Source organism: Dermacentor andersoni, chromosome 4 (assembly GCF_023375885.2).
Source record: "Dermacentor andersoni chromosome 4, qqDerAnde1_hic_scaffold, whole genome shotgun sequence".
NCBI classification, from domain to species: domain Eukaryota; kingdom Metazoa; phylum Arthropoda; class Arachnida; order Ixodida; family Ixodidae; genus Dermacentor; species Dermacentor andersoni.
This window is the reverse complement of record NC_092817.1, coordinates 9,819,475-9,840,191: the sequence shown is the minus strand read 5'-3', so window position 1 is coordinate 9,840,191 and position 20,717 is coordinate 9,819,475. Positions and strand designations below refer to the sequence as shown.

At 48.0% G+C, this 20,717-nt stretch overlaps 1 protein-coding gene across 1 annotated transcript in view; it reads left to right on the top strand.

Annotated features, from left to right (window-relative positions):
• Positions 1-86: 86 nt before the first annotated feature.
• The window catches only part of LOC126535758 (allene oxide synthase-lipoxygenase protein-like), a 134,400-nt gene continuing 113,769 nt past the window's right edge, over positions 87-20,717 (top strand). Inside the window, exons 1-2 of the mRNA XM_055073373.2 lie at positions 87-163; positions 11,970-12,260. The gene's annotated coding sequence lies outside the window, so the exon portion shown is untranslated. The remainder of the gene's footprint in view (positions 164-11,969; positions 12,261-20,717) is intronic.

Here is a 20,717-nt window from a genome sequence, read left to right as displayed (position 1 = left end):
CCCTCAAATGAACGTCTCATCTGTTTTTTCCAGGTCCTACAGCGTCTCCCTGTTGGGGTCCATAGTGGGTCGCTGGCGTTGCTGCCGAACAGTTTACCTTTGCATATGGCCAATTCATCCCGCCACCCCTCCTTGATCCCCCTCAGAAACGAGGGTGCACCGGGTAAGTTTTCATGTTCTGGTGCCGAAATATTTAAAATTTTCCACAGTTTTATGTGTGAAAAAGACGCGTTTCGCTCTGCTCGCGCTGGTGGTTGCTGGTGTCTTTTTGGATGGTGCTTCGGGCTGCCTCGCCGTTCCCGGTCGCTGTGCCCTTTGTATAAGGAGCCTCTAATTAACCTCTGGGACATGCTCTCAGGAACGGAGGAAGCCTAAAAGCAGTGAAGAAGAAACTAGGAATAGGCAAGGCTCAGATGTATGCGTTAAGAGACAAAGCCGGCAATATCATTACTAATATGGATGGGATAGTTCAAGTGGTTTAGGAGTTCTATAGAGATTTATACAGTACCAGTAGCACCCACGACGATGATGTGAGAGAGAATAGTCCAGAGGAATTTGAAATCCCACAAGTAACGCCGGAAGAAGTAAAAAACGCTTTGGGAGCTATGCAAAAGGGGAAGGCAGCTGGGGAGGATCAGGTAACAGCAGATTTGTTGAAGGATGGTGGGCACATTGTTCTAGAAAAACTGCCCACCTTGTATACACAATGCCTCATGACTTCGAGCGTATCGGGGTCTTGGAAGAACGCTAACATAATTCTAATCCATATGAAAGGGGACGCCAAAGACTTGAAAAATTATAGACCGATCAGCTTACTGTCCATTGCCTACAAAGTATTTACTAAGGTAATCGCAAATAGAATCAGGAACACCTTAGACTTCTTTCAACCAAAGGACCAGGCAGGATTCCGTAAAGGCTACTCAACAATAGACCATATTCACACTATCATCCAGGCGATAGAGAAATGTGCGGAATATGACCAACCCTTATATATAGCTTTCATTGATTACGAAAAAGCGTTTGATTAAGTCGAAACATCAGCAGTCATGGAGGCATTACGGAATCAGGATGTAGACGAGCCATATGTAAATATACTGAAAGATATCTATAGCGGCTACACAGCCACCGTAGTCCTCCATAAAGAAAGCAACAAAATCCCAATAAAGAAAGGCGTCAGGCAGGGAGATACGATCTCTCCAATGCTATTCACAGTCTGTTTACAGGAGGTATTCAGAGACCTGGAGTGGGAAGAATTGGGGATAAGAGTTAAATGAAGAATACCTTAGTAACTTGCGATTCGCTGATGATATTGCCTTGCTTAGTAACTCAGGGGACCAATTGCAATGCATGCTCACTGACCTGGAGAGGCAAAGCAGAAGGGTGGGTCTGAAAATTAATCTGCAGAAAACTAAAGTAATGTTTAACAGTCTCGGGAAGAGAACAGCAGTTTACGATAGGTAGCGAGGCACTGGAAGTGGTAAGGGAATACATCTACTTAGGGTAGTGAGTGACCACGGCTCCTGATCATGAGGTTGAAATAATCAGAAGAATAAGAATGGGCCGGGCTGCGTTTGGCAGGCATTCTCAAATCATGAACAGCAAGACGCCACTATCCCTCAAGAGAAAAGTATATAACAGCTGTGTCTTACCAGTACTCACGTATGGGGCAGAAACCTGGAGGCTTACGAAAAGGGTTCTGCTCAAATTGAGGACGACGCAACGAGCTATGGAAAGAAGAATGATGGGTGTAACGTTAAGGGATAAGAAAAGAGCAGATTGGGTGAGGGAACAAACGCGAGTTAATGACATCTTAGTTGAAATCAAGAAAAAGAAAGGGGCATGGGCAGGACATGTAATGAGGAGGGAAGATAACCGATGGTCATTAAGGGTTACGGACTGGATTCAAAGGTAAGAGAAGCGTAGCAGGGGGCGGCAGAAAGTTAGGTGGGCGGATGACATTAAGAAGTTTGCCGGGACAACATGGCCACAATTAGTACATCACCGGGGTAGCTGGAGAAGTATGGGAGAGGCCTTTGTCCTGCAGTGGGCGTAATCATGCTGACGACGATGATGATAAATGACCCTCTTCTCACTTGTAATATATTCTGAGAAATAAAGGAAAGGCAGCGAGAATCATCTTACCTTTTCCGGTTGCAAAAACACTGACTGAAGCTTTTCGCCCAGGTTATAATGTCTCCATGTTGGCAAGTGGTAATCTCCTTATAGAACTCCGCGAAAATAAACAACATGAGAAACTGTCTAATCTAGTGTCATTCGGGAATCTCCTAGTGACACTCACAGCACACCACATTATGAACAACATCCATGGAGTCGTTTCCGATGCTGATCTCGTGAAGCTGACTGCAGCTGAACTACTGGAGGGTTGGATTGATCAAAATGTGATCAATATCAAGATAATTAAGATGAGGCGCGATGGCAAGGAAATTGAAACAAAGCGCCTAATTTTAACTTCGACACCAAGTCTGCTGTCTGAGACCATTAAGGATAGGAACATAAAGATCGGGGTCGGACCATACATCCTAAATCTACTCCTATGCTTTAATTGCCAAAGATTTGGCGGCAGTTCACAGAACTGCCGAGGCCAGCAGACTTGCACTAAATGTAGTACCCAACAACACCCATCTGACAATTGCGAGAATACTCCCCACTACGTGAACTGTGATGGGGAGCACGCCGCATACTCGTGGTCCTGCACTTTGTGGAAAATGGAAAAAGAAGTCGTGACAACCAAAGTGAAGGAAAACACATTGTTCAAGAAGGCACGCAGGCGGGTTGGGTACCCGCCAAGCTTTGCCAAAGTGGCACGTCACGGGGAAGCGCCACAACAGACTCTAGCGGCGGTCCGGCCCACACACAGTGAGGCGGCAGTGATACCGTCCGCCTCACCCCCCCCCCCCCCCCTTCCTCCCCGCTGGCTTTACCAAGCGCTGCTCCACCGCTCCAGTAGAAGGGGCCATCTACCTCCGGTGTGGTGGCCTCAAAGTCACGTAAGATGTGTCGAGGCTTTCAAGTCAAACACAGCACTGAAAAGAGCGCGTGTACAGCGCCTCGCAAGAGGCGATGGATACAATAAGCAGACTGCGCCGCCAGCGCCTAAGGAGCGGCGAGATTATCGCTCCAAAAAAGAAAAACACCGCATCACGGCGCATGGAAAGGGTTCTGTGAGTTAGCTCCTCTTCCTTAAACCTCCCTGCCTTTCTCTCATTTGCATATCTCTCTCTCTCTTAAACACATTGCACAAAAACCATATTCAACATGGATACACAAATATTGCAATGAAATGTCAGAGGTCTCGTCCACAATCTCGACGGCATGAAAGAACTCATGCATAAGTATGATCCAAAGGTGCCGTGTGTTCAAGAAATACACTTCAAACATACTCAAACAAATTTTCTCTGACAATATGCTATTTTTCGTAAAGACCGCGATGACACTAGCGTGTCATCCGGTGCTGTGACTATCATAGTCGACAGAGGTGTTGCCTGCCCCGAATTAAAACTTCTTACTCTCCTAAAGGCAGCGGCTGTCCAACAGGTGCTGTTCGAAAAGCTAGTCACTATCAGCTCTATATATATATATATATATTCCTCCGAATTATCAACTTCATAAAACCTAATTTCAAAACTAGGTCGATGAAATTCCGGCGCAATACATAGTTGTCGGAGATTTAAACGCACATAACACTTTGTGGGGAGACTCTCGTTGCGATGCGAGAGGTCGCCTGATTGAAAACATTCTTTTTTCCTCAGGTGCATGTGTACTTACTAAGAAAGAGCCAACGTACCACAGCGTGGCACATAAGACATGCTCCTCCATAGATTTAAGCATAGTGCAGAGCAAACTAATGCCGTTCTTGGAGTGGTCCGTTCTGAAGAACCCCTTTGAGAGCGACCGTTTCTCGGTTATCTTAAGCTTAACAAAACAAGATGGAGGCTCGCCACACGTTCCCGGATGGAAGGGTGACTAGCTAACTGGGAACATTTCCAAATATACATTTAATCCGGGATAATATTGCTTCTTTTAATATAGACGATGCTGTGGTGTATGTAACAGGTTTTATAATTGAGGCTGCCACAAAATGCATGCGTGAAACTATCGGACTAGCGAACAAATGTTGATTCCCGTGGTAAAATGAAAAATGCAAAAAAGTACGGAAAAATCAAAACAAAGCTTTGGGACGGCTTCGCGACTCTCCAACAGCCCAGAACTTGAACATAATTAAAGAGACAAAGTCCCAGGGTAGAAGAACACGTACACATGCTAAAAGAGAGAATTGGTAGAAGTACATCTCCAGTATGAATTCTTATACAGATGCGACAAAACTGTGGAATTGACTAACTAAATTAAAAGCCGGTAGGTACACTCATTACTGTTTGTAAGCACTCAAGGTGAGAGCCTGGAAGATCAGGCAGGCCACAGCACCTTGATCGAAAATGTAGACGAAATGTAGGTTACAACCGCCAATTCAGCCTAGCTGAACTTATAGCTTCTCTCACTTGCTGCAACAACTCGGTGCCAAGCAGTGATCGTGTCATGCGCGAAATGATTAAGCACCTACATCCTGAAACACTGAAAACACTCCTGTCTTTTTTTAGTGCTATGTGGGCGGATGATTATATCCTGTCCTCGTGCAAGGAAGCTATAGTCATCCATTCGCTTAAACAGGGCAAAGGCCCGTCCCTATCCACCAGCTACAGGCCAATGGCGCTAACTAGCTCTCTGTGCAAACTGTTAGAAAAAATGAGAAATCGTCGCTTAATCCTGTTCCTAGAAAATAACAAAATACTGGACTCCTTCCGGTGTGGTTTTCTAGAAGGTATCTCTACAATAGGCTACCCTGTCCAAATTGAGGCATGTATTAGGGATACCTTTATACATAAGCAGTTCTGTATGTCAGTATTTCTAGGCCTAGAGAAAGCTTTTGATACGACATGGCGCTTCGGATTTCTCCGAGAACTTCCGGCGGTGAGCGTCCGTGGCAACATACTGACACGTGTACTTATCTTTATCGGGCGACCACGCTTCGCCGCCTAGCAAATGCTATCACACAGCGCGGGACGCGCCTGCATGTATCCGAAGTTTCTGGAAAGTTATCGATGCTTCTATCCGCGGTCTGTTGTCGCCGAACCTTGTGTTATCTGATTTCATCGCCTGACGCGAATGGTGTAGAACTATGTGGAAGGCACGCGGGTCCCAACGATAAGTCTGGAACATTCGATGACTGCTCTATAAAAGCCGACGCGCTTGACCCGCTGATCAGATTTACGACGATCGCCGACTGTGTTCGCCGCTCTCGTTGTGCTTTAAGTGTAGCCTGTTTTGTGGGCACAGGTTCGCCCAATAAAAGCTAGTTTTTGCCTTTCACAGTTTTGCTACTGTGTTCTTTGACGTCACGACCACGTGACATCTGGTGGAGGTGCTTTGCGTTCATGTACCGGACGCCCCCACAAAGCCGTGACCCAAGCCCTCACTCGGAAGACACCAACGTCGCCAAGAACCAGCGAGGTAGCCGCAGGCTGCAAGGACTGCCCCCGGAGCACGGACTTTTGCCTGAGACGACTAGGAAGATGGCCACCACGTCCACACCAATGGCAGCCCCAGCGTCACCCGTCGTGCTGCAGCAGCCCAGGGAGCCTCCGACGTTCCGCGGTTCAACTTTCGAGGACCCGGAAAGCTGGCTTCAGACGTACGAGAGAGTCGCTACCTTTAACAACTGGAACAGCGACGACAAACTGCGATATGTCTTCTTCGCTTTGGAAGACGCGGCCAGGACGTGGTTCGAGAACCGAGAAGCCACCTTAACGACCTGGGAACTTTTCCGAAGCGGCTTCCTGCAGACGTTCGCAAGCGTCGTACGCCGAGAACGAGCCCAAGCGCTATTAGAAACCCGGGTGCAACTACCAAATGAGACCACCGCAATTTTTACAGAAGAAATGAGCCGCCTATTCCGCCACGCCGACCCGGAAATGTCCGAGGAAAAGAAAGTCCGCCTACTCATGCGTGGTGTGAAGGAGGAACTTTTTGCCGGGATGGTACGAAGCCCACCGAAGACCGTCGACGAGTTTCTTCGCGAGGCCACCAGCATCGAGAAGACACTCGAGATGCGAAACCGGCAATTCGACCGCCGCACGAACGCGACAAACTACGCCGGAGTTCAGTCACTGGCCACCGACGACCTACGCGAGACTATCCGAGCTGTCGTGCGGGAGGAGCTACAAAAGCTGTTCCCACCATCACAGCCTCAAGTAGCTTCGATCGCTGACATCGTGAAAGATGAGGTTCAGCGATCGCTTGGGGTTCCTGAGGTGCAACCTCAATTACCGCAGCCCCAGCCAGAAGCGATGACCTACGCCGCCGTCGCACGCCGTCAAGGTCCCCCTCCGAGACCACGCCAGGGCCCTGCAACGACGCAATTCCGTCGTCCGCCGCCGCCGCCGCCAGCACGCCCACCCGTCGCCCAGCGCACCTACGCGAGGAAGACGGACATTTGGCGAGCCCCCGACCACCGTCCGCTCTGCTATCACTGCGGAGAAGCCGGCCATGTGTATCGCCGATGCCCATACCGGGAGATGGGACTGCGAGGTTTCGCCGTCAATGCTCCGCGCCCGCAGCGAGGTGAACGCCCTCGCGATATCGCCGACTACCTCGCCGCTACTCAGTGGAGCTCTCGACGACCGTCGCGTTCGCCATCACCAGGCCGCTACCTGTCGCCGCAGCGCCGACCATACACTGGCCCAGCCCGGGGCCGGTCAGCGAGCCCATATCCGGAAAACTAAAAGCAGCAACCGATGGAGGTGCGGTTGCTGTTCGTCGAACTGACGAAGATCCTCCGCCGCCGACGAAGACGACCAAGCAACCATCTCGACGTCCTAATGACGACACGCCGCTGTCCCGACGAAGTCAGGAAGCCAAGACTACACCGACGAAAGGCGACTTGACGACGCGACGTTCAAGCTTCAGTTCAACACGACGCAGCCGTGATCCGACGCCAAGACCCAACTGCAACGCCAGACAAAGAACCACCGACCTCGACGTGCTTCTCGACGGCCACGCAGTTACCGCCTTAGTGGACACAGGGGCTGATTACTCCGTCATGAGTGGACACATCGCCGCCCAGTTGAAGAAGGTTAAGACTGCATGGGAAGGCCCTCAAATTCGCACCGCAGGAGGACACCTCATCACGCCGACTGGAATCTGCACGGCAAGAATAACCATTCATGACCGGACTTACCCTGCCACTTTCGTTATCCTCCAACAGTGTTCACGAGACGTCATTCTCGGTATGGACTTCCTGAACCAACACGGCGCAATCATCGACCTGAAGTCGCAGTCAATAACGCTGTCGGAAGATAAAGCGATACCGCCGGAGAGCCCTCGTAGTCACCACGCCTTGAGTGTGCTCGAAGATCAAGTGAGCATCCCGCCTCGCTCCAGCATTGTTATTTTGGTCGGCACCGAAACACCCGCTGACGTAGAAGGCGTCATCGAAGTCGACGAAAGAGATCGCGAAAAGACCGCCTTCATCACCCCAGACGGCCTCTACTAGTTCAAGGTTATGCCATTTGGACTGTGCTCGGCGCCTGCAACGTTCCAGCGCGTGATGGACACGGTTTCAGCAGGATTGAAGTGGCAGACCTGTCTCGTTTACTTGGATGACGTCGTTGTCTTCGCCGAAAATTTCGACGATCACCTTAGGCGGCTTGCAACAGTACTCGAGGCCATCAAGTTATCAGGGCTCACTCTGAAGCCAGAAAAGTGCCGCTTCGCCTACGATGAGCTTCTGTTCTTAGGCCACGTCATCAGCAAGTCTGGAGTCCGCCCCGATCCGCAGAAGACAGCTGCCATCGCAAAGTTCCCGCAGCCCACCGACAAGAAGGCAGTGCGTAGATTTCTTGGCATGTGTGCCTACTACAGGCGATTTGTCAAGGACTTTTCACGCATCGCTGAGCCGCTAACACAGCTAACTAAATGTGACATCGAGTTCAAGTGGGAAACGCCGCAGGCCGACGCATTTGAAGAACTCAAACGACGCATGCAGTCGCCGCCCGTACTTGCGCACTTCGACGAGCTCGCCGATACCGAAATCCACACTGACGCCAGTAGCCTAGGCCTCGGTGCCGTCCTAGTCCAGAGAAAAGATGGACATGAACACGTGATAGCTTACGCTAGCCGGTCGTTGTCAAAAGCGGATGGCAATTATTCCACAACGGAAAAGGAATGCCTCGCCATCGTTTGGGCTACAGCGAAATTTCGCCCCTACCTATATGGCAGGCCATTCAGAGTGGTCAGCGACCATCACGCGTTGTGTTGGCTAGCTAACTTAAAGGACCCTTCAGGACGGCTGGCACGGTGGAGCCTCAGACTACAAGAATACGACATCACTGTAACATACAAGTCCGGTCGAAAACACTCAGATGCCGATTGCCTATCACGCGCCCCCATTGACCCGCCGCCGCAAGATAACGAGGATGACGACGCCTTCCTTGGAATAATAAGCGCGGAAGACTTCGCTGATCAACAACGAGGCGACCCGGAGCTAAAAGCCCTTATCGAGTATTTGGAAGGGCACGCCGACGTTGTCCCTAGGGCATTTAAGCGTGGATTATCTTCGTTCACGCTTCAAAACAACCTACTCGTGAAGAAAAACTTTTCACCAGTCCGCGCCAACTACCTTCTTGTTGTTCCGTCGGCGCTGCGTCCAGAAGTACTGCACGCCTTACACGACGATCCAACTGCTGGGCACCTCGGATTCTCCCGGACGCTGTCGAGGATACATGAAAGGTATTACTGGCCGCGTCTTACCGCCGACGTCGCCCGTTACGTCAAGACATGCCGAGACTGTCAACGACGCAAGACACCACCGACAAGGCCAGCAGGGTTACTACAGCCGATCGAACCTCCTCGTCGACCATTCGAGCAGATTGGGATGGATTTGTTGGGGCCGTTTCCGACGTCAACATCCGGGAATAAGTGGATCGTCGTGGCGACGGACTATCTCACCCGCTTCGCTGAAACAAAAGCTCTACCGAAAGGCAGCGCAGCCGAGGTGGCGAAATTTTTCGTCGAGAACATCCTGCTGCGACATGGCGCCCCAGAAGTCCTCATCACCGACAGAGGAACGGCTTTTACAGCAGAGCTCACCCAAGCCATTCTGCAATATAGCCAGACAAGCCACAGGAGGACAACTGCCTACCATCCGCAAACTAATGGTCTCACGGAGCGCCTGAATAAGACCCTCGCCGACATGCTAGCGATGTACGTCGACGTTGAGCACAAGACGTGGGACGCGGTCCTGCCGTATGTAACCTTCGCTTACAACACGGCGGTGCAAGAAACAACACAGATCACGCCGTTTAAGCTGGTTTACGGCAGGAACCCGACGACGACGCTCGACGCGATGCTGCCCCACGTCATTGACGAAGAGAATGTTGACGTCGCTAGCTATCTCCAGCGCGCCGAAGAAGCCCGACAGCTCGCCCGCCTCCGGATCAAGAACCAACAGAGGACCGACAGCCGACACTACAACCTCCGACGACGCTTCGTCGAGTACCAGCCCGGCGACCGTGTTTGGGTATGGACCCCGATACGCCGACGAGGACTCAGTGAGAAGCTACTGCGGCGCTATTTCGGACCCTACAAGGTCATCCGACGTATTGGCGCTCTGGACTATGAGGTCGTGCCAGACGGCATTTCGCATTCACAGCGGCGCCGCGCACGATCTGAAGTGGTCCACGTGGTGCGCCTTAAACCCTTTTACGGACGCTGACGAACTTCGTTATTTTTGTTGTTTTCTTTGCAACGAGTGCTTTTGTGTATTACTTTCGTTTGTTTGCAGCATCGGGTCGATGCTTTTTTTTAAGAGGGGGGTATTGACACGTGTACTTATCTTTATCGGGCGACCACGCTTCGCCGCCTAGCAAATGCTATCACACAGCGCGGGACGCGCCTGCATGTATCCGAAGTTTCTGGAAAGTTATCGATGCTTCTATCCGCGGTCTGTTGTCGCCGAACCTTGTGTTATCTGATTTCATCGCCTGACGCGAATGGTGTAGAACTATGTGGAAGGCACGCGGGTCCCAACGATAAGTCTGGAACATTCGATGACTGCTCTATAAAAGCCGACGCGCTTGACCCGCTGATCAGATTTACGACGATCGCCGACTGTGTTCGCCGCTCTCGTTGTGCTTTAAGTGTAGCCTGTTTTGTGCGCACAGGTTCGCCCAATAAAAGCTAGTTTTTGCCTTTCACAGTTTTGCTACTGTGTTCTTTGACGTCACGACCACGTGACAATACTAACTACAATCGAAAGTTATCTCTCTAATAGCACATTCTGCGTAAGAGTGGGAAGAGCTTTGTCTAGGTCATTCACATGAGAGATCGGTGTGCCGCAGGGAAGTGTGCTTAGTTGCACACTATTTATTGTAAAAATGAATTCCCTGCAAACAGTCATCCCGCGCACGATGTTTCATTCTGTCTATGTCGACGATGTGCAGATATCCTTCAAGTCATGTAATATTGCCATCAGCGAACGACAAGTGCAGCTTGTAATAAACATATTGTCCAAATGGGCAGATGAATATAGTTTCAAACTCCCAGAAGAGCACGTATGTACTCTCTATAAAAAATCAGTGGAGTATAAGTGGAGCATAAATCAGAGCCGTGAGCATAATTTTCTAGGAATCATCTTAGATACTAAATTCATATTTATTCCTTATCTTAAGCATCTGAGAACAAAATGCCTCAAGGCAATGAACCTTTTAAAACTTCTGTCGCGCATGCCTTGGGGCTCTGATCGAAAGTGTCTCCTGAACTTGTATAAAGCCTTGTACGTCTGTGGGTGGCTCGCGCCCATATTACGAAGCTATAATTTATCGTTCCGCAACGCCAAGCGCATTCAAAATCCTAGACCCCGTCGGCCATCTGGGTATCCGTCTCGCGACCTATGCTTTCAAGACAAGTCCGATCCAGAGCCTCTACGCATAGTCGAATCAGTGGTCACTTCATCTGCAGCGGTCATATATCAGTTCTACATATCTTCTGAAGGTACACGCGAACATTGAAAATCCTTCGCATTCAACCATAAACACTCTTCCATAACCAACCTGCAGCGAGAAAGCCATTCTCTTTGCGTGCAAGGAACTTTAGAGAGGATATGGATGTCTAGTGCTTGAACATTGTCCTATGGCTCCAGCGAAACTGTTATCGCCGTGGCAGTGACAGCTCATAGAGTGTGAGACATCCTTTGTAGAGGTCACTAAACATGCGACAGAGGCACGTATTAGAACGACTTTCCTGAAACTCCAGTCCAAGTACTCGTGCACAGAGTTTTACACAGACGCTTCTAAGCCACATGCCGGAGTGTCTTATGCAGCCGTCGGTCCATCCTTCTAGGAATCCGGTGTACTTCACCCGGAGATAAGTATCTTAACGGCTGAGGCCTACGCACTATTGTCAGCTGTGAAGCATATAAGAAAATCTAAGCTTCATAAAGTGACCATACTTACAGAATCCCAAAGCGTCGTAAAAGCCTTAAAGTCACTCGGTAAACACAAAAATTCTGTACTCATTAGTTCTATTCCGTTCTCCATAGAGCGTATATATCAAAACAGCATGTCATTATATGCTGGATGCGTGGCCATAGAGGCATCGAGGGTTGTGTGCTAGAAGACCAAATGGCCACATCAATTACACCGCACGCTTTTAATCCTGCAGCTGCTGTCCCTGCCACAGATTTGAAGCTTTTCTTGCGTGATAAACTGCGAACCCACCGGCAGTGCTTGTGGCACGCTGAAACAAATATTAAGCTTCACTAGATTAAGCCACAGTTAGGTTTCTTGCCCTTCACAGCAAAAACATCAACGAACTGACGTCCCATTCTCTCTTCTCAGAAAAGGACACAGATAAGGACTGCTGCTATGCATCCGTACTCACGCAGATCACTTGTACAGGTGCTGCTGCTGCTTATCCTGGACAATCTACCGAGTCGACCCCGCTGTCTGGATGGGTCCATGATGAGCGATACCAGAGCCTTCATAACGGTACCGCTTGCGAGTTGCTGCCCGCCTTTGGGTTGCCTGCATCACATTGCATCGCCAACGCTGGAGGCCACTGCCGTGTTCGTCGGGCAACAAGGGGCCACGTCACTTATCTGGCCGCTTGAAAAAGGAGTGATTCCTGCGGACACCGTGGGCCACGACACTGCTGCTATGCATCCGTACTCACGCAGATCACTTGTACAGGTTAGTTATTTGGAAACTAGGTGTTACCGGGACAATAATGTTCGTCTCTTTGCGGTGTCCTGGCCACCTGGTGTAATTAATTATGTGAAGTATGTGCGCGCGGCTGTGTTGTACTTTTGGCGCCTTTTGTTTCTCGCGGATGACGTGGGGGTAAACCCGGGCCCTATGACTAAAGCGCAGGAAGATGAGCTTGATGTCGTGGCAGCAACAGTTCAGCGTCTTGAAGCGAACAACATAAGCCTTTGTGAGTCTATAAATAAGGTCCTGCACATCCACGTCACCCTCAAGAACGACCTTGAGTTGTTAACTAAGGGGGTTACGGAATTGGAATCCAAACCTGAAACTCTACCTTCTAATCAGCCCGTTTCAAATGAAGATACTGACATCTCTAAAATTCAGGACAAGGTGGACGACCTGGAAAATCGCTCAAGGCGGTCAAACGTGTTGTTTTTTGGCATTAATGACAGCGATGCAGCTGAGCCTTGGGAAAATTCAGAGCGGAATGTGAAGGAATTTTGCATTGAAAAGCTTGGCATTGCTGTTTCCTCCGTTGCCAGAGCTCACCGCTTAGGACGTTTTTCGACAGACAAGAAGCGACCCATCATAGCAAAATTTTATAATGAAAAAGAAGTCGAATCTGTCCTTAGTCTTGGCTACAAACTAAAGAACACCAATTTAAGTATATCACGCGATTACTCTGAGGCAGTTCGTCTGAAACGCCGTGGACTGTGGCAGTTTTCTAAAGCGATAAAGAAGGAGGGGAACCGCATTCGTCTGTCGTTCAATAAACTTCGTGTGAACAATGATGTTTATCTCTGGGATACCACTGGCAATCGGGCTGTGCGTGTGTCCGAGTCTTTTACCGAATGACACTATCAAAGTCATCATGATGCTTCCGATCGTGCACCACTATCATTGTCGGGACAGAAGTGTTTAGATAACATGTGTTTCCTATACACTAACAACAGAAGCGTTACGGCGAAAAGTGTTGCCCTCTCCCCTTATCGACTCCACTGGGGCCTCGATATTAGCACTGACTGAAACGTGGCTTAACGATTATATTTCCGACGATAACATCCTTTCATGCGAATCAGGTTTCAATTTTTTTCGATGTGACAGAAAGGACAGGAGAGAAGGTGGCGTCCTTATTGCGGTGAAGCAAGAAATTATTACCGTGCCAGTTGTTGTTTCCTCTTTTCTAGAATGTATACTCATCTCTATAAAGTGCATTACTACAAATATTATTGCCGGTGTGTTCTACCGTCCACCCGACCTGTACGATGGGTTTGCTGACGAATTTTGTCGCCTACTGACTGATGTGTGTACGCGTTTTGCAAATTCTGTCCTAATTAAATTTGGTGATTTTAATTTCCCCAGTATCAATTGGGACACTCTATCTGTCTCAGCAAGTGATCAGGATGCGCACGCTTTTCTGCAGTCTTGTCTAGATTTTCACCTAACTCAGCTCATTACAAAGCCCATGCGATCCGCAGGTACCACTGCCAGCATTCTCGACCTGATTCTAACCAATAATCCCGATGCTTTTTCTAAAATATTTCATCTTAGTGGACTTTCTGACCATGACATCATTACCGGGTGCATCAATCACCGTATGCTTGACAGGAAAACTACCTCAAAGCTGATCAGGTGTTATAACAGGGCTAATTTTGACCAGATGAATCTCGAATTAACCACTTTTTCTGGGCGGTTCTTAGCTGAATGTACTTTCCGTTCCATGGAACAGAACTGAACGCTGTTCAAAACAACCCTACTTAACCTCCCCCCCATTACAAGATTCATACCGGTTATCTCAATTAGGGGCAGTAAAAGAGCGCCTTGGTTCAATGAGCGGCTGCGAAGAGCCAATAAAAAGAAAAAGCGTTTGTATAGGCAGGCAGTTGCTAACAACCTATTAACTACTTGGGAAACCTACAAGAAAAGCGACAAGGTTTACCAAAGAATGCTGAAAGCCACCCGGCGCCAGTTTTACAGTGACGTCTTACCCACTATGCTATCTAATAATCCCCAAAGATTTTGGAGCGTAATTAACCCACATTCACGGCCCGATTCATCCTTAACAAATTCTAATGGTGATCAGCTGGACAATGCCCATTCTGCTCAACTCTTTAACAACGCTTTTTCATCTGTTTTCACTCATGAAGTCATTACCCCTTCTCTAGCACTCAGTTCACTTCACGATTATTCCATGCCCTCTATAGTCAAAAGTGATGATGGTATTCTTTCTTTATTAAATAACCTTAAAGATACTACAAGCACGGACCCGCTTGGCTTTAACTACAAAATACTTAGAAATGTATCTCAGAGTATTTTTCAAGTCCTATCTGCACTTTTTTCTCAGTCTTTATCATCTGGCTTCATCCCTCATGTCTGGCGAGTAGCTAAAGTAATGCCAATCTTCAAATCTGGCAGCCGCTCAGATCCCCTAAACTATAGACCCATTTCATTGACTTGCACCTTCTCAAAGCTCCTTGAACATGTCATACACACCCATATCATTAATTATCTTGAAGATCACAACATCATATTTAAATATCAGCACGGTTTTCGCAAGGAATTTTCTTGCGACACTCAGCTTCCTGGATTTACTAACGACTTATTTACTTTAGTAGACGCCGGCATTCAAGTCGACGCTTTGTTTCTCGATTTTTCTAAGGCATTTGATCGGGTCCCCCACCATAGATTACTACTCAAGTTATCGCATCTCAATGTTCACCTTCAGGTTTTAGCATGGATTAAAGATTTCCTTTCATCTCGCGTTCAGTTCACCGCTGTTAATGGTTCGAACTCTTCAATGGCTCAAGTCACATCCGGTGTACCCCAGGGGAGCGTGCTTGTTGGTCCCCTACTCTTTCTAATATTTATTAATGATTTACCCAATTGTGTATCTTCCCAAATTAGACTGTTCGCTGATGACTGTGTTGTGTACCGTGCCATTAAATGTGAAACTGACCACCAATTTTTACAAACTGACCTCGATTCAATTAACACTTGGTGTTCATCGTGGCTAATGATCCTAAACCACTCTAAAACAAAGCTGGTCTCCTTTACAAGAAACTCTTCCCGCATCCCAACCGCATACACTATTAATCACGTAACAGTTGAGACAGCTTCTACTTACAAATATTTAGGAGTTCACCTTCAGTCCGACTTAACCTGGAACTATCACATTGATCTTATTCTAGCAGCTGCTAACCGTTCTCTTGGCCTCTTAAAACGTAACCTTCGACACGCTCAGGCGCCTGTGCGTAAACTTGCTTATATCACCCTAATCCGACCTAAAATCGAGTAGGCTTCAGCCATATGGGACCCGGATCAAACCTGCCTCATAGATAACATCGAATCCCTGCAGAACCGTGCTGCTCGTTTCATTTTTTTCAGATTACTCACATTTCACTAGCGTCACAGTGTTAAAGGCTCGTGCTGGTCTTGATAACCTTTCCCATCGTCGCAAACTTGCTCGCTTAACACTTTTTCACAAAATTTACCATCATCCGTTGCTTCATGACCATTTCTTTCAATCACCAACGGTGGTCTTTCCACGCCGTGACCATCCTTTCAAGATCAAACGCATCATTTGCCGCACTTCATCTTTTGCGAAATCATTCATACCCAAAACAATTATTGAGTAAAACCAGCTGCCTGCTTCTATCGCAACTGAAATGAATTCATCTAAATTTCATGAACTTCTAAAAAAATGAATGCGATGAGTAGCCTTTTTTCTAGTTTTCTTCCGTTACCGCAATGTGTTTGATTTTTAATATTTTTTGTTCTGTTTATTATGTTGCGTTTTTCCATTATGTCTCATTGAGTGTTGCTGTGCTGCTATTTTATTCTTGTTGCCTATTCTTTGAATACGCTTCTCTAGATGTTCATTGAATTTTGTCATCCCCCTATGTAAACCCTCGTTGTGAGGGCCTTTAGGGGTTTCTTGAAATAAAATAAATAAATAAATAAATAAATATGGCACCCACAGTTTTTGGCTGAATGTTAACGAACCTGTGGTAGATGTGGTCCGAGGCTGGCCGTCCTCTACGTTCTCCTCGAGCGTCGGGAAGGAAAATCTGAGAGAAAGAAACACTTTCCTGGAGCATATCGGAAGCACATCCCTCTTCATACCATAATGTTTCTTGGTCCAGCACCGTTTTCGCACATCAGAGCAGTCCTAGCTTTCTTGAACTTTCTTGAGTATTGTCTTACATGTTATTAGCCCCATAAATTCATAACACATCCTGAGGATGCCGCTGTGATAGCAGTTTTATATAGCACATGCCTCCAGACCTTTGCGTTTCAAGAGCTCTGTTAAGACAGTAGTGGTTCTATCAAATGTTTACCTCTGACATATTTTACTGTATCATCATTCTTTCACGATGTATCTTTTGTGTACATAGTACACCTCATTTACGATTGGCATACTTTTATTGTATATAGGTATTACGCATTTCACAGTGACTGTTTTAGCCCTCTTCAGCCACGTAACACCAATCTTTCGTAATTCACAGCTGCACTGCTAACTCATTAACGCCTGCCTTGCACTCTTTGGCCATACTTGGCCCTTGCGCCACAAAACACCACATTCATCATCATAAAACTTTTAAACACTGGCTTACTAACTAAATTAACAAGCACGGTGTCACGCGCGCACAGGTAAACATGAACACATCTGACTCGATGAACGCGGAAATTTGCTGTCAAAACACTGGAGTGAGGAAGCCCGGCAGCAGCAGCGAGCGAGTTGACCTTCGTGCTGCCTCTCGTTTGAACGCGAACCGCCGTTAGCGCAGCGCATACGAAGCAACCAGCACTCGGCGCACTTTGTCCATATCGCAGACCGCTTTGAAGATATGGCCGCCCGCGCGGTTAGCAGCAGCAGCCGTCGGGGTACCGAAGCACAATGTGCTTAAATGGCTGATGAGCCAGTCGGCTGAGCCAGAAAACAGTTCACACACATACAGAGAAAAATAAATTTTGAGTAGAACACGTATCGTGAAAAAAATTATGGGGTCTTAAGTGCCAAAACCACTTTCCGATTATGAGGCACGTCGTAGTGGAGGACTCCGGTAATTTCGACCACCTTGGGTTCTTTAACGTGCACCTAAATCTAAGTACACGGGTGTTTTCGCATTTCGCCCCCATCGAAATGCGGCTGCCGTGGCCGGGATTCGATACCGCGACCTCGTGCTCAGCAGCCCAACACCATAGCCACTGGGAAACCATGGCGGTTACACGTATCGTGAGTATTTGGAAATATTTGAATATATCAAAAACAATGCAATAAACTGTAGCAATTATGAAGATGTGGTAATCGATACAAACGCTGCGGTTGATGCACATCAGTCCTTGATACGGTTCATTCCTTTTTTTTCTTTAACTATTATAACAAAGCTTATCATCGAGCATGTTGTCCACATCTAATACATGGTAGCTTGGCGTATTCTACGCGGTTTGACATAGCACTCAGTTTGTCTCAGGTAGCCAAATTTACTCTTCAACCATCCTCCCATCTCCTTCTCGCTGCATTATTACTACTATTATTGCGAAATATCTGGTCACATCGGATAACGTGCAGAACTTGTTGCGCGAGTTGGTGCATATCAGTTAAATTTTTTTACTCAACGAATAAACGATCACAGAGAGAGCACACAAGGACAGGTGCAGATTCGCAACTAATATTTATCCCACAAACACCACATATAAGTACATCCCAGAAATGCACAACTGCGCGTGCGCGGCAATGCCATAATCACAAAAAAAAAAACTTTCTGTTCATGCAATGCGCAACCTAATTACGCTCACCAATAAACCTCATCTCACTGGTGTGCAGACAAACTGAGGTGTCGCTGATACAATCATGTCCCTTCTTCCTACATGATACGCGTCGCGTAACTCTCTTGCTCGGCTGTCTCGGCACTGACACAAAATGTTAACTTCTGTCACGATCGGCTTTTACGGGCACGCCAAGCAGTAGGTATGAAGGTGCCCACCTTGTTTTATCCCTAACTGACAATTCCTGCTCATGCAAACGTACATTCACGAACCTTCCGGTTTGACCTACTTAGATTTTGCTACATGATAGAGGAATCTGATAGACTACGACCACACTGCAATCTACGTAAGAATTGACGTCCTTTATTCCACACCCTTGGACCTATATGTACGTTTTCCTATGCACGAGCATATTCCAGAAAGCTTGCCGGGAGCCAAAAACGCCATCTCAACTCCATATTGTTTCATAACCTTCTTTTAAATTGTGGCAAGTCTTGTGAACATAAGGCACAACTTTACGTTTTTTTTTTTCATTTTTGCGTTCCCTTCCAGCTTCACTAATATTGTTTCCCGTTTTAACCTTCTTAAGCACTGCCTGCGCTACTGCTGAAATGACTTATTGCGGGAAACCGGCTTCTTCTAGCCTTACAATCTGCTTGTCAAAGCTTCCCTGTATTTTATGTGTACATGAATTCATAAAAGCTCACTTGACAGACTGGTTGGCTATTGTCCGTTTCACCGTTTTCGAATGAGCCGAATTGCAGGGCAACAATTTCTTTTGAGACCTTGGGTTATATTCTCAGCACGCATGGTTGTCACAGGAGGTTATAGCGTTGTTTAAAAACTGGATATTATTATCCTCTGTTAGTTCATGAGTAAAGGTCAACCCTTTGCCAAGGCGCTGAAGGATGTGTAGTACATCTTGTTGCGGCGTAGGGTGGCACTAGAGCAAGAAAGCAGCCTGCGCCTCTCAGGTCATCGACGTTGTTCCCCTCTTCATCCTTCGCTCAGGCTGCCAAGTAAAGGGTGGGGTGAAGGCCTTTTGTGGGACCCGTCAAGAGTTGCTGTCCACGCTGCGTTGACGTCTGGATAGGTATTGATGGATTGGTGATGGTTTGACTCGTGGCCAACGTCGAATTAACGCCTTTGTGGTGTTGAGACGTAATAAATACATCCGCCGCCAAGAGATTCGACCTGAGGGTGACCAGATGTCAGGTTACCTCAAGCGTCGATGTTGGATCGCGTCCTCGGGGATCATTCTAGTTGCGATGGCTAATGTCACAGAGCAGCTCGAGGGCCCCGCCCTCGCTTCATTGTGCCCGCCTTCCTGGGAATACACTAGCAAACAAACACACACGCCTACCACGCCTACCTGACACGCCTACCTGACGTTATGATCCCCGTATCGCTTTACAATGTTTTACCGGTCTCTGTGTCTCTCTCTTCTCTAGTCGTGGCCAGCTCTCGACAAGACAGAAACAGCTTGCCTATCTCAATAGCAACACTAGCGATAAGCACAAAACACGTTCCTAAATATTGCGACTAGCATAACAGTTCGTTGTACAGTGGGTTTGCCGCTTCTGCAGAAGCTGAGGCCGGCGACGACGAAGACGCACTATCAGTGGAGGTGTCGGACGGGAACCTGCTGCTTCCATTAGATTAAACTTAATAGTTTTTGTCCTATATATAGTGTTACGGGGATGTAGGGGAAATAAGACTGTATTTACAAGGTATATACAAGCAGAGTCAATGGGGTTAAAAATGGCTGACTAGTAACAACACACAGCAGCCAGCGTCTCTCGATCTTCTTCCTTGCTCTCTTCTTTCATCCTTCCGTCAGGACTCCCAGGTGGTGAAGGGCCGTCTCGGCGCATGGTAGGCTAGCAACTGCGAGCGAAGTATGGCTTCAGCCCCAAAACGTGCACAACGTCAACATGAGGCGGACTTGAGGATGGATGAAACCGTAACGGCGCGATCTCGTAATTGGCGTCGTTAACTTGACGTAGGACTTCATAAGGCTCTGTACAGCGAGAGAGAAGCTTCTGGGAGAGGCTGACCCGACGACATGGTTCACCCCAGGTGCAGCACCCAAGCACCTGGGGCGAACTGAACATCGCGATGGCACCGGTCGTAACGCTCTTTTTGCAGATGCTGCTAGGCTAATAAGCGAGATCGGGCGACTTGACGTGCCATGTGGGCGCGATCGGTGACTTCACGAGCCTACTCAGTGACAACGCGGGGCACAGAAGGTAGGATGGTGTCAAAGGGCAAAGTGGGGTCGCGACCATACAAAAGATAAAAGGGTGAATATCCTGCGGTGTCATGTCGGGACGAGTGATACGCGAATGTCACGTAGGCCAGCGTGGCGTACCAGTCGCGGTGATCGTTGGAAACGTACATCGACAGCATCTCTGTGAGTGTTCGGTTGAGACGTTCCGTAAGACCGTTCGTTTGTGGGTGGTAGGCGGTGGACAGCTTGTGCTGAGTGGCACAAGAGCGGAGGTGGTCGTCCACAACTCGAGACAAGAGCGAGCTGCCGTGGTCTGTAAGTAACTGTCGAGGTGCACCGTGCTGGAGAATGACGTCGTGAAGGAGAAAATCGGCGACGTCTGTTGCGCAACCAGTCAGCAACGCCTTTGTTATCGCGTAGCGTGTCGCGTAATCAGTAGCGAT